Raw genomic sequence first — 14,075 nt, forward strand, 5'->3', positions numbered from 1 at the left:
GTCCAGTGGCTCACACCTATAATCCTAGCTATTTAGGATTTGGGGATCTGAAGACTGCAGTTTGAAGCCAGTGTAGGCATGCTAGTCCATGAGACTCTTATCTCCAGCTAACCACCAAAAGAAAAATTAGAAGTAGAGCTGTGGCTCAAGTGGTAGATTGTGCCAGTCCTGAGGCTTGAAATCAGGGCCTGGGCACTGTCCCTGAGCTGCTTTTGCTCAAGGCTAGCATTCTATCACTTGAGCCACAGCTCCACTTCTGTCTTTTTTCTGAGTAGTTTATTAGAGGGTAGAGTCTCATGGACTGAGGTAGCTTTGAACCATGATCCTAGATCTCAGCCTCCTGAGTAGCTAAGAAGGCAGGCATGAGCCAGCACTGTGACTAAACCGGCAAGGCACAGTAATGAGTCAGGGTGAAAGGTGAAAAAAAAAATCTATGAATCTCTGTGTAGGAGAGGAAGGCAGGCATGGAAGGGGAGCTATAGAAGGAAGTGTGAACTGAAAGATTGGTCTGATGTTTCTACCACAGACAGATCAATTTTAGGAAGAATTCATATGAAAGTTGAGAGCCAGGGAACTGACTACTTATGTTCTCTGTACTAAGTGTTCCCTCAAAATGCTCTGCGAATGCCTGGAGCAACTCCACAGCCAGGACTGGTTGAGCTGTCCATGGTGCTCAAGCTGCCCATGATGCTGATCATACCTGGGGCAGGATGGGGCTCTCCACCATTAGCAAATCCTCTGCTCCTTGGTTTTGGCAGTTCCTCTGACTCAGAAATGCTCAGGGCCCACCACAAAGCCTGATCTTCATGTCCATGCTCCATCTCAGACTAAGGGAGAGCAGTGATCATGTGTTTAGACTGAATGAGAACTGAGCAGCCTCCTCAGCATTTTGGGCTAATCATACCCCAAACAATTTAAAGAAGCATTCTTATCTCCATTCCATAGTGGAGAGAACAGAAGCTAGCAGGCACTAAGTAACTTCCCCAAATCATGCAAAAGCTTGTGGATACGGGAGCTTTCAAAACTAGTCCAGCTCAGCCTTGTACTGAAGCGTGAGCCCTTTTCTATCTCACTGTGTCGCCTTAAAATGTGAAGGAGAATGAGCCTATTATGAGCCAGCTGCCTTCCATACTAGAAAATTTAAATCCACTGTAGCCTGAAAAGTTAACACAACTATGTTCTTGTTACAGAGGATGAAAATGAAGCCCACAGTGGTCAGCTGTGTGGCTGGAATTTAGTCCGAGGTCTGCTTATCACTGAGCCACATCTCCACCCTCCTTTAGACCAGCCCTGCCAAACTCACAATTGGATTCAGAGCCCAGAACTTTTTGCTATACATTTTTTGGATTTCTCCAGGAGGAATTTGGGATATTGAAACAATAAATGCCTCTTGGAAGATTGGACTTCTGAGTCCATTCGACTCAGCTCCATATTTTCACAGTTATATTACTCCAAGAATGCTCCTAAGCCTTGGTCATGTGCCAGTAGCACCTGTCCACCTGCTACTGCAAAGTACTGCTGAAGGTGCTGTGTGCCATTTGACGTGAAGCTACATCTTAAATTCCAGAAAGACAATGTGACCATTGTCTCATAGAGTCCTATAGAGCTGGAGTTCGAGGAGGCAGGTAACAATCTGGATCATACTATTGGGAGAACATCCTACAAGATGGCAGGGTCTGAACTGGAATGTCACTGCTGTTTACACAGTCCAGTTACAACACTAAACTTAATCTGAAGAGTTTAGAGAGCTGCGACCTCAAAGCCAGCATGCAGTACAGAGCTTGAGCCCATGTGGGTTGCTGACTAGGTGAATCGTAGGTTAGGGCTATGCAGATCTTTGAGCTTAACTGTTTACTGGGCAATAAATGATTAAGCTGTTCATGTATTATTTTGTGAAGATAATTCCAGCTAAATGCAGTTTGGCTTATAATCAGATTAGAATGAGAATTAGTTCTTGACCAGGTTAACTTGCAGGCAGTAACACTTAGGGGCACTGCTAAATGGAGTCACTTCTGTGACCTACTGTCGAGACTGGGGCTCAGAAAGGTAGAATGACTTGCAAGGTCATTGGCTGACCTAAGATTGGAACCCAGGTTTCCCTGCATGGTCTCTACATAGTGACTTTGAGCAATCTCTAGGCCTTTCCCCTTCTCCACATCACCCCCTAAAATGCAGCACCAGTCACTAAAGAGTCTAGACAACATAGACATATGTGACTCCCTTCCACATGTTCCACTAATGCAGAATAAGGTCACGTGCCCACTAAGCTCTGTGGCCTTGGCCAAGTCACTCAATCTGAATTGGAGGCTCCTTACCAACAGAAAAATCTCATGGAATGGATGATTTCTCGGGGACTTTGTGCTTCAAATGCCTCGGTAAATGAGGGACTTTGTTGGAACCGCAGCCTATCTGATATTCTCCCCAACTTGACCTTTTCTTAAATTCGTTTCATTATTCTCTTATTCATAAGAATGCATTTTCATTTCATGGTTCCTATGTTTAGTGCTTTCTCCTGATGATGCTCCTCTTCTCCGGTATAATTTTTTTGTTCCATTAATTTCCAAGGACCATTTTGCCAGATCAGAGTGTTAAGAATCATTCACACCTCTTCCATTTGTCTAACCAACCGCTCATCCATTTCTCTCCAGAAATAATTGTATATGGTTCAATAAGTTTATTGTTCAAATCTGTTTACACTTCAGGATGCATCTCATCAGGATTTGCTATAAAGGGTGGAAGCCGGTTTCCAATGATCATTATTATATCTGTTTCTCTAAGATTTCCAAATATTTGTTCCTCTTCAGGGGTGGTTTTAATACATTTTTTTCTTGATTATGTCTCCTTTCCCTGGAAGACAGACTTAAAACAAAAAAAGTACTACTTATTTGAGATATTTCTTTGTCTTTGTCTCCCCACTCCACCTGGACTAGTGAACCATGTGTGTGTGATGCTGGGCCTTTTCTGTTTCTTGAATGAGTCTGTCTGTATTCTGAGATGTTTCTCAAATGGTCTTGCCTGATCTTTGTGACTCTTTCAGGATATGGACATGGTGGCTGGTAAGGGCTGAGAAGGGGGAGAGGAAAGAAAAGAAAGAAGCAGAAATGCAAGTCCAGCATCTGGACCGGGGATAGATTGTCCTGCACAGTTTCAGGACATAATGCAATGCCCCTGCCAAACCAGACTCAGTTCTTCCTGCTCTTGAACTTCCAAGGGCCTCAGTAGCACAGTGGATAAAAGCTTGGCGCTGTAAGGCCAGGATAAGGAGGTTTTCCCCTTCAGTTCTACCAATTAGTAACTGAGCACTGTGAATAAGTATCTTAATCTTTCTGCACCTGAATTCCTTGACTGTGAAAACAGGATAACTATAGTTTGTTTCTTGTGAGGATTTCTCTACTCATTGATTCTGTTATTATTAGGTTCCTAGAGTAGGCATAGCTACATATGAAACACTGGGGATACAATAGCTGGCAAAGTCTATAGATGGCAAAGTCTATGATATAAATCCAGACCATGACTGCATTTCTGGTGTTGTGATGTAGTTAGGGTGACAGTGCCATATACTAGTCATGTAAAAATGTACAAGAAAGAGGAAGAACAGGGAAATCCAAGATGCTGTTAATATATGATACTATCAATTGTATGTTGCACCATGATTGGTCTTCTGCCAAGAGGAAATATGTTTCCAATGACATTTGGATTTGTCACATCCCAATCTGCAATCCTAATTTCAGAGCTGTTTAAAGTAAATGCCACCTTAGAATCAAAGAACCAGTTTTGGTCCTCTACTCCATCGGTAGCTCTGTTCAAGCTTCTTTTGAAAACTCCTTAAGTTCTGAGGCCTCCTTGTTGCCAGCTTCATGGCTCTGTGGGTTACAGGGTGGCAGAGGACCCTCCTTTAGTTTCAACAAGAGATTCCTACCAGTCATACATCTGACAAAGACACAGTGCCACTCACTGCTAGATGTGTATCATGTAGGCTGCTGTGGTAGGAGTAGGGTGGGGCAGCTCACACACTGTAGATTCTGCTGGCACTGAGTGGGTATCAGAACATCTTGCTGGCTCACTCTCTTCCAGGGCTGTTTTCTCCCACAGATCACATGTCCCTTCCATCATGGTTCCCTTTATGAGAAAACACCATTTGTTGAGTTCCAGTAACCTGAGCTCCACACAATGTTCTCTTGTGTGCAACTCTTAAGAGCTTCTCCTTCACTCTGATTGTGCTCCATCTTCTATGAATGAGGCTCTGGAAATATCAGGTTGTGGGCTGTTCCCACTCCAGGGTCAGGGGTCAGAGCTGGTTTCTATCTAGTATTCAGAAGCCTCGTTGAGCTAAGTGCTCAGGGAGAAAAACCCAAGGCTGAGAAGATTGTTCACTAGAGATAGATCCTGGGACCCGTAGAGGCTGCTTTGAGTATCAGTACTAACCCTAGAGTCTGGAGATGCCTGCTCAGGGACAGCTCAGGAATGTGCTGAGGATGGAGCTGTGTCTCCAGGTCCCTGGTGACGCAGATCTGGGTTCGGTTGTGGGGACCTAGACAGTGTTAGAAACCTGGCCCAGGACGCTGGTGAGAGGTGGAAAGTCATTTTGGGTTGAGGTGGTGCTGAAGATGATTGATTATTGTGACACGTGAAAATAGGTATTTATTGGTGTTTTTTTCTTTCTTACCAACATTGTTTTTCATTGTACAGAATCTAGAAAAATACAAAGAAACAAATAAAAGAAATTTAATCCCATAATCTAATCAATCTCCTTTTTTCTCTAAATATTGGCCCAGGCAAGAGTATATAGTTGGATTCCCACATACTATATTAATCATTTAATATACAAACCATTTTTCTTCCTTTTTTTTATTTTTGTCAGTCATGGGGCTTAAACTCAGGGCTTGGGTGCTGTCCCTGAGCTCTTTTGCTCAGGCCAGTGCTCTACCACCTTGAGCCACAGCACCACTTCTCATTTTCTAGTAGTTAATTGGTGATGAGTCTCATGGACTTTCATGCTCAGGCTGGCTTTGAACCATAAACCTTGGATCTCAGCCTCCTGTGTAGCTAGGGTTACAGGCTTGAACCACTAGCACCCAGCCTAAACCATTTTTCTAAAGGCCTTTCTTTTTTCATTTAAAACAGTTGACATTTATTTATCAAAGTGAAAATGTGAAATTAAAATTACAAATTGATAAATATTAAACATTTAAAGCAAGGTTATTTCAATAAAGCTAAGATTTTTACATTTGTGTTTAAATGTTTTATTAAATCCAATTAAATATTAAAAATATACAACTATACAATTTGATTGCCAGGGTCCATCTGGTTTACAACATAAAGAACCGGTATCATACTTTATGCATATTAGCTCTCTAGACCTATGTGTAGACAAATTTAAGAGTGAAATTAATTGTTTACTATTGAAAAATATTCCTCAGCTGTTATGTGCAGCTGTTGCAAATACCCTGCTAATTAGTGAGTACCTTTGGCACCAAGCATTGGAACTTGAAGAAAATAAGAAATGGACATTTAGCTCTACTGGGAGATGTTATTTTGTTATGCAAAAAAATCTTGCATTTCACACTACGTGAGAGGAGGTATTTGACAAATTAAATTGTCTTTGGGGTACTTAAGCAGGTCCACTGCTCAAATCTTCCCTGTAATCTGAAGCTACATTCATCTCTGATGTCATTAAAGCCCAAGCCACATAGGGCTATGGCATTGGGATTTAATCCAACTTTGTCTAGAGACAAGAGAATGAGAACTGGGGACACATTTGCCAGTTGATGTTTAATGTTTAGAGTTAATACTTTGCAGGGTGACACCAGATCTAAAATTGCAAAAGGGCCCCTGTCTTCTGTCACAACAATGTATATGTATGAGATACACAGCACCCTGAGCCTCAGCACCCAAGGCAGGACCCAAGCCCAGGTCTAGGGACTAAGAAATATGAATATACATATAATAAATATAGTTTAAAATATATTTTTTATTTTATTATTATTTTTTTGGGTCCAGTCGTGGGCCTGAACTCTGGGCCTGGGCGCTGTCCCTCAGCTCTTCAGCTCAAGGCTAGCGCTCTACCACTTGAGCCACAGCACCACTTCCGGCTTTTTTCCTTTTTACTTATATGGTGCTGGGGAATCGAACCCAGGGCCTCAGGCATGCAAGGAAAGCGCTCTACCACTGAGCCACCTTCCCAGCCCCAAAATATATATTTAAAAAAAATCCTATGGGCTACATTTTAACGAGTGCTAATGAATATATCTGGAAATATATATATATACACACAAACACATATACATATATATACACATATACATAAATACTTTGAAAAGATAAGAATGTACTAGATATATTTCCCCCAAGATTTTTTTTAATTTTAATTTTAATTTTTTGTGAACATACTGTACAGAGGGGTTACAATTACATGGGCAAGATAATGAGTACATTTCTTATCAAGCATTGCAGCCTCCTCCTTTGTTTACCCTTCACATCCCTTCCCAGCCTCCCCCCGCCCCACCACCCAATCCCCCCCTCCCCCAAAATTTCTAATATGAAGATTATCTTTATAAATATTATTAAAAAATTTTTGGGGGGGTCCGGTCCTGGGGCTTGAACTCTGGGCCTGGGCGCTGTCCCTCAGCTCTTCAGCTCAAGGCTAGCGCTCTACCACTTGAGCCACAGCGCCATTTCCGGCTTCTTTTCTTTTTGCTTATGTGGTGCTGAGGAATCGAACCCAGGGCCTCAGGCATGCAAGGCAAGCGCTCTACCACTGAGCCACCTTCCCAGCCCCATTATTTAAATTTTTTTTTTTTTTTTTTTTTTTTTTTGTCGGTCGTGGGGCTTGAACTCTGGGCCTGGGCGCTGTCCCTCAGCTCTTCAGCTCAAGGCGAGCGCTCTACCACTTGAGCTACAGCGCCACTTCCGGTTTTCTGGTGGTTTATTGGAGATAGGAATCTCACGGTCTCTCCTGCCCGGGCTGGCTTTGAACCTCGATCCTCAGATCTCAGCCTCCTGAGTAGCTAGGATTACAGGCGTGAGCCACCAGCGCCCAGCTTATTTAAAATTTTTGTTGAATGAAGCTGGGTGCCGGTGGCTCATGCCTGAATCCTAGCTACTCAGGAGGCTGAGATCTGAGGATCACAGTTCAAAGCCAGCCCTGGCAGGAAAGTGCGTGAGACTCTTATCTCCAATAAACCACTAGAAAACCAGAAGTGATAATATGGCTCAAGCAGTAGAGTGCTCATCTTGAGCTGAAGAGCACAGGGACAGCGCCCAAGCCCAGAGTTCAAGCCCCACGACGACCACCACCACCAACAAATTGTTTAATGAATTAGATGGAATGATTACAGGCATGCTGGTTCATGTCTGTAATTCTAGCTACTTAGAAGATAGAGGTAGGAAGACTGAGGATTGAGTCTGGATTCTGCATGAGACCCTTATCTGAAAAACTAACTGAAAAAAGAAAAACCAAAAGAACAGCTAAAATGGCCTACTAAACTTGAGGCCCTGAGTTGAATCCTCAGTATTGTCCAATATTTTTTGTTTCATGATTGTACAATATTTCATAAATCAGATATGTCACCGTTTGTTAAGCCAGCCCTGTATTGTTTCTAAGTTTTATGTTTCCAATTTTTCTCTCCTACAAACAATACCACAATGAACATCCTGGGCCACATCTCTGGAAGGCACATCAGTAAGTCAAAGGAGAGGTACACGTGTACATGTAAATAAATCAGAGTGGGGACTCTCTCTCCCTATGCTGAACTGAGAAGTTCTTTGTATACTAATGTGGTTAAGGGTTGGTCCCAGGGAGAGTGTTTCCTGCAAGTAACTGTAGGCCTGGGGTATTGAGTCCAGAGGTCTGGGTCACAATGCTGTAAACTTGGGCAAACTCTTTCCTATATGGGCCTCAGTTTCTCTACCTGTAGAAAGAAGGATTAGAATAGTCATTTTCTTGGCATCTTTGAGATGGGAAATGCTCTGATCTGGCAATCTACTTAATGTGAGAGTGGAGTCAAGTATCTCTCTGGTACTCTGTACTTGACACCACCCTGTTCCCTGCTGGTTCCCTCCTGGAGAATACCCAGAAGCCTGCTGGACTCAGAAGCAAGTCAACTGTCCACTGAGAAGCCAGCAGGCAACAACAGGTTAAGAAGTGAGGGCCACCACTTCTATAATTCATCCAGCTAAAGCTTCATTTCCCAAAATTACATTCTTCCTGCTGCATCCTTCAGTGCCTAATTTCATGTTGTTATTGTTATTATTATTATTACTATTATTATTATCAAATGTTTCAAAGGTCTTCCCAACAGGGGCTGTGGAGTGTTCGGGCTACAAGGGGCAGAAGATCTAGCTACAGCTTAATACTATGTGGTACTGAAAGAAAAACACGGAAACTAGGCTTCAGATGTTTAGTTATTTGGCATTGTTGTGCTTTCAAAACACTGCTACTCATTGTTTGGATAAAGATTCCAAACAGCTATGTACTGGGTTGGATATTTTCTTCCTACCCCAAAATTCTTTTCCACCTAGAGCCTATGAATGTGATATGAAGCCATTGCAGATGTAATCAAGTTAAGATGAGGTCATACCAGTACCTTAATCCAATGATTGATTACTTCTCCCAAGAGAAAACAAAGGAATGGAGTGATACAGGGACAAAGCCATGGGAGAACCAAAGCAGAGAGAGCCCTAGAAGATAGGAGAGAGAAGGAAGGATTCCTCCTTTCCCAAGAGCTGGCTGACACACTGCTTCTGGACAACTGAGAGAAAGCCTCTGTTGTTTCAAGGTGCCTAACTTGTGGTAATTTGTTACGGCTGCATATATAACTAATAAAACAAGGTCTCTCTGAGGATGCAGGTTGGTGAATTTGCCTTACTATAAATGGGGGGTGGGGTGGGGGAGGGGGGTGAAGGGAGAGGAGGGAGCAAGGCCGGAGGAGAAGCTGGCTGTATGGTTTTGGGTGAGCCTTTTCCCTCACTAGACATTGGGTTGTGTTTTTTTCTTCATATTTTAAAGTGTATTTACATGCAATAATGCATGTTACAGACAGTAACAGATGATGCAGTTACAACCAGTAGCTGATAACTCCATTTTCATTAGACATTCTTTTTAAGTCTGGATAGCAAGGCATTGGATTAGTCGTGTGTGTGTGTGTGTGTGTGTGTGTGTGTGTGTGTGTGTGTGTGTGTGTGTGTGTGTGTGTGTGTGTGTGTGTGTGTGTGTGTGTGTGTGTGTGTGTGTGTGTGTGTGTGTGCTGGTCCTAGGGCTTGAACTCAGGGCCTGGGTGCTGTCCTTGAGCTTCTTTTGCTCCAGGGTAGTGGTCTATCCCTTGGCCACAGCTCCACTTCTGGATTTTTTGGTGCTAAGTTGGAGATAAGAGTCTCATGGTCTTTCCTGGCTGCCTTTGAACTTCACTCCTCAGATCTTAGCTTCCTGAGTAGCTAGGATTACAGGTGTGAGCCACTGGTACCCACGTAGTCTAGTGGTTTTGTTATTTATTGTACTGCTAATTAACTTCCTGAAGCGATGTTCTTTATGATTGTGTCAAAACCAATTTCTTTAAGAATCAGGATGCTGTTTGTCAAGCAACAGTAAACATAAGGCCGCCAGCCAGTGCTTTGGGTTTGGCAGAGCCCTTTTGACAATTCCTAAACTACTCTTAACTTCTGGTTCTCTGGCATCAAGGAGAATAGAATTTTATGTCATATGATTATGAGCACCAATCCAGAAGTGTAAGTCTGAAAGCTTTGCATCACTCTTGTGGCTTATGAAACTTTCATATGGGTTCAAAGATGGTGGTGTATTAGTCTTCTCTGGCTGCTGTAACAAATGATCACCATCCTGGTAGCTTCAAAATAACAATTCTAGCAGCTAAAGATGCAATCACTTTAGCTTCAACGGGTGGAAATTAAGGAATGGATGGGACTTCAGCCCTTCTGGAGGCTTCAGGGAGAGACTCTTCTTGCTTCTGTGGATGCTGGTATTCCTTGACTCCATCTGTGCAACCTGTATCCCTGTAAGCACTTACCTTGTTTTTGTCTGTGTACTTTCCTCTTTCTTATGTCGACACTGTGACTCTTTTTAGGCCAACTCAAGGAGGAGATGAGGAGACTCAAAAGCGTAGTCACAAAGGCTACTTTACTGTGTAAGTTAAGATTTACAGTCTTAGGGGAAGAGGGTTTTGGAAGGGGTAACACTGTTCAAAAAGAAATGTACTCATTAACTAACTAATGTAACTATAACCCCTCTGTACATCACCTTTACAGTAAAATTTAAATTAAAAAATATTTATAGTCTGGCCTAGAAATGAGGATTTGATATTGGGGGAGGGGCTCTTTCTAACCTATTATAGAAAATGATGTATCTACCTGGAATCCTTAGCTGATACCTATTCCATTAGCCTCCCTCTTTCTTACTGTCATTCCCACCCTCCTCTGTCCAGTAAGAAACTTCTAGAAAGAATCTGAAATCCTTTTCTGTTTTTTTTTTGGGGGGGGTCCAGTCGTGGGGCAAGGGGCTTCTTTTCTTTTTTGGGGGGATGGGGTCCGGTTGTGGGGCCTGAACTCTGGGCCTGGGCGCTGTCCCTCAGCTCTTCAGCTCAAGGCCAGCGCTCTACCTCTTGAGCCACAGCGCCACTTCCAGCTTTTTTCTTTTTGCTTATGTGGTGCTGAGGAATCGAACCCAGGGCCTCTGGCTTGCAAGGCAAGCGCTCTACCACTGAGCCACCTTCCCAGCCCTGAAATCCTTTTCTGGATGAGAGGATAGGAGGTAGGGAGAAAGGAGGAGCTTCCATTGGCTATCAGCCTTCTGGACAGCTCTATGAGCTCAGAGCACATGGAAGGGAGAAATAACTTCCTGTGGAGCAACAGGACCCAACCTGAAGCCATGTCTCAAGGAAATCCTATGCCAAAGGTTCATCCAACTAGGGAGAGAAACTGTAGATTCTGAGCTGAGATCCCATGGAAGGAGATGTCCCCCTCTGACAGATCCTTTCCATGACCCTTGGAGACAGAGAAAATGAGGACCACCTTTACAGATGGAGAATACTGACACTCAGAGACAGAGAGCGACTTCCCAAAGGCTACACAGCTAGAGGCTGTCTGTACTGGGATCAAACCCAAGTCTGAAGGCTTCTGAATACATTTGCCTCTGAGATTCTACTGCTAAGATGAGAAGTCTGCTATGAGCACAGGCTCAGAGTGGCATACTTGAGTCAGGGAGTACCTTATTCCAGTTCTCAGAACTTCTAATTTCTTATCTGTGTCATGTAGCTAGAGTCCTTGATCTGCCCTTGCTTAAGAGGCTTCAAGGACAACATATCTAGAGAGCTTTTGAACACCACTGGCCATAGAAAAGGGGAGGCAGTTCAGGTGTTCTTGGCCCAGCAAGGCTATAGGTAGAAGAGCTATCGTTAAGAACAGAAGCTGTGGATGGTATTATAGACAAGGTCACCTGATGCCTTCAAAGGTTCCCAGCAGGCAGGGGCATACCCAAGGCCACCTAACTGTTGTGGACAGCTGGTGGGTTAATTGAGCAGGTATTCAGTGAGTAGTGATGGAATAAAGGCAAGGGATGATGGCAAGCACAAGGATTGCCAAGTTCAGTGACCTCCAAGGCCATGAGGAGAGATGGGGACATAAATTACTCTCAGATAAGGCAGTGCCTAGACACACATGAGTGTGGACACAGAAAGGAGTGGGGAGGGCCAGTGGAAGCCTAAGCCTCTGTGGGGTCCGGTTTCCTCAGCTCCTCATACTCACCCTGGGAGACAGAGGAAAAAGAAGAATTCGCATTACCATCAACAACTCTCATTGTTTTAAAAATTAAAGATGTAGTGGTCATCACAGAATGTGGGTATAATAAGTAAAGAAAAAATGAAGAAAAAGAAAATAAAAATCACATAGGTTAACTGAAGATATGGCTCAAATGCTAGGTTGAAAAAGCCAGTGAGAACACAAAGCCCTGAGTTCAAACCCCACCGTCAACACACACACACACACACACACACACACACACACACACACACACAAACATATACATCACAATCCCGATGCCCAGTTATCAATCTCATTGTTCCAATATTTCAGTGTATTTCCTTCTGATAAATCTCAACCCCCACTTCCCCATTCTATTTTACATACTGTTTTGTTGGATCCTATTTTTCAAGAGAAAAAAACCTAATATTTTTGTGTCACTATTGGTTTTGGAAAACTAAAATTTTAAGTTATACATATTACATTCAACAAGCTGTGTCCTGCATGAGCCATGTGAGCCAATCCCTAAAAGTAAGATACTTGGCGTGTGTGTGTGTGTGTGTGTGTGTGTGTGTGTGTGTGTGTGTGTGTGTATCTGTGTGTGTGTGTGTATCTGTGTGTGTGTGTGTGTGTGTGTGTGTGGTTAGAGATTGAACCCAGGATCTTATACATGTGATACAAGCAGGCACTCTACCACTTAGCTACAGCCCCAGGCCATCTTTTTTCCTTGGATGTGGGGGAAAACCAAAACTCTAAGAATCTTGAATACTCGTAAAATTCTTACGTATTTGTTTACACAGTTCATTATCTTCTCCAGACAACTTCTTGGTTTTGGATTGTAAAAGGTTACATTTATTTTAGCCACAGATCTGTGCCCAGCAATGTTGCAGGTGTATGTTCTCAGCCACAGTGTTTAGGGTACCTGTAACTCCCCATATGTACCAATGCTGCCTTGGATCATCTTTGAACCTCTGTCAGTTTCAGCAATAAAAATGATCTCCAACTGGTTTTCTACAATTGTGAAGAATTTGGGACTTTTTTTTTTCTATATTTAGAGGCCATGTGGATGATTCTATTTCCTGCGGAATGTTTCCTTTTTCCCCATCTGTAAGTTTGGATGACCCTGATGGATTTACCTGGTGTACCATGACAGGAGACAGTGAAAAAGCTGAGATGTAATGAGGGCAAAGGACATGCCCAAGGTCACTTGGGCAAATCAATGCTGATGTTGAGCCCTCAGCCCGGGGCTGGAGTCACTTTCTAGTACTCTGTCCACAGTGTCACACTGATAGATGGCCCTCTGCTGTGGCCTGCCTTGTTTCCATTTAGTCTTGATTCCTAAAATAATCTATCCTGTAACATACAGTAGAGTTAGCAGAGAAAATATGTTCTGCCACTTATTGCTAAAAGAGCTGGGGATCTACGGTGGGCTGTGACCCTTTAAGAGCGTGCCCTCCATTCTGATAAATCAGGTACTGGATGGCTGTGTGGGAGATTAGTGCTGACGTGTGTGGAGTCAGTTAGTGAGGTTATTAACAGGGCATGATGGCTGGGCATGAGTACCTGGACCTAAGAAAACCAAGATATGGCCTCTGAGAGCAGCGTGGATTGAGGATTGTCCACCCACCCACCCAGCCACAGGCCCCTGGGATAACTCTGTGTGCCATGCCCTCTACCCCACTCTGTTCTGGCTACTTGCAATGTTTGTGTATGTGGTGGTGGTGGTGGTGGGGCATGTGTAAAAAAACAAAACAAAACTGGAATCCAACTTGACTCTGTGTAGGTTTATTACCTGTCCCTCTTTGCCTCAGTTTCCCTACCTGTCTAGGTAGAAAGATACAGTAGTCTCTAAGGGCTCTTCCAGGTTAGATATGCCTGGTCTCTTCATCTCTGCCTTTGTCTTGTCTTCCTTCTTGGCTGCCTGAATAGCTGGAAGACAGCCCCTGAGAATGAGGTGCTCAGGGGAAGCTCACCATCCAGTCCCCAGGTCTCAGGACACAGATCTAGATTTGTGAGAAGGTGTTTCACTGGCAGGCCTCACTTTTTTGAGACCTGCACTGCAGCAATGTCTTTTCAGAACTGCAACTGATCTATCTCATTGACTTGCAGGAGGGTCTTGTCCCACTCTGCATCCGCTGCCTTACCAAGAGAGCCAGGGGCCTCCTGTGGTCTGGGAGCCTGCAGCTCCTCAGGTCCTCTGGGCTGATGCCCTCAGGCTGCTTCATTCCTGCTATGCCATGGGCCTTCCCAGCCTCTCATAGCCATTTCTATTCCACAATATGCTTGGTGCATGGGTGTTTTTCCAGAAAAGGCTCAGGTCTCTCTTGCTT

This window comes from Dipodomys merriami, unplaced genomic scaffold (genome assembly GCF_024711535.1).
Source record: "Dipodomys merriami isolate MVZ:Mamm:240054 unplaced genomic scaffold, mDipMer1.0.p SCAF_11, whole genome shotgun sequence".
Lineage (NCBI taxonomy): Eukaryota > Metazoa > Chordata > Mammalia > Rodentia > Heteromyidae > Dipodomys > Dipodomys merriami.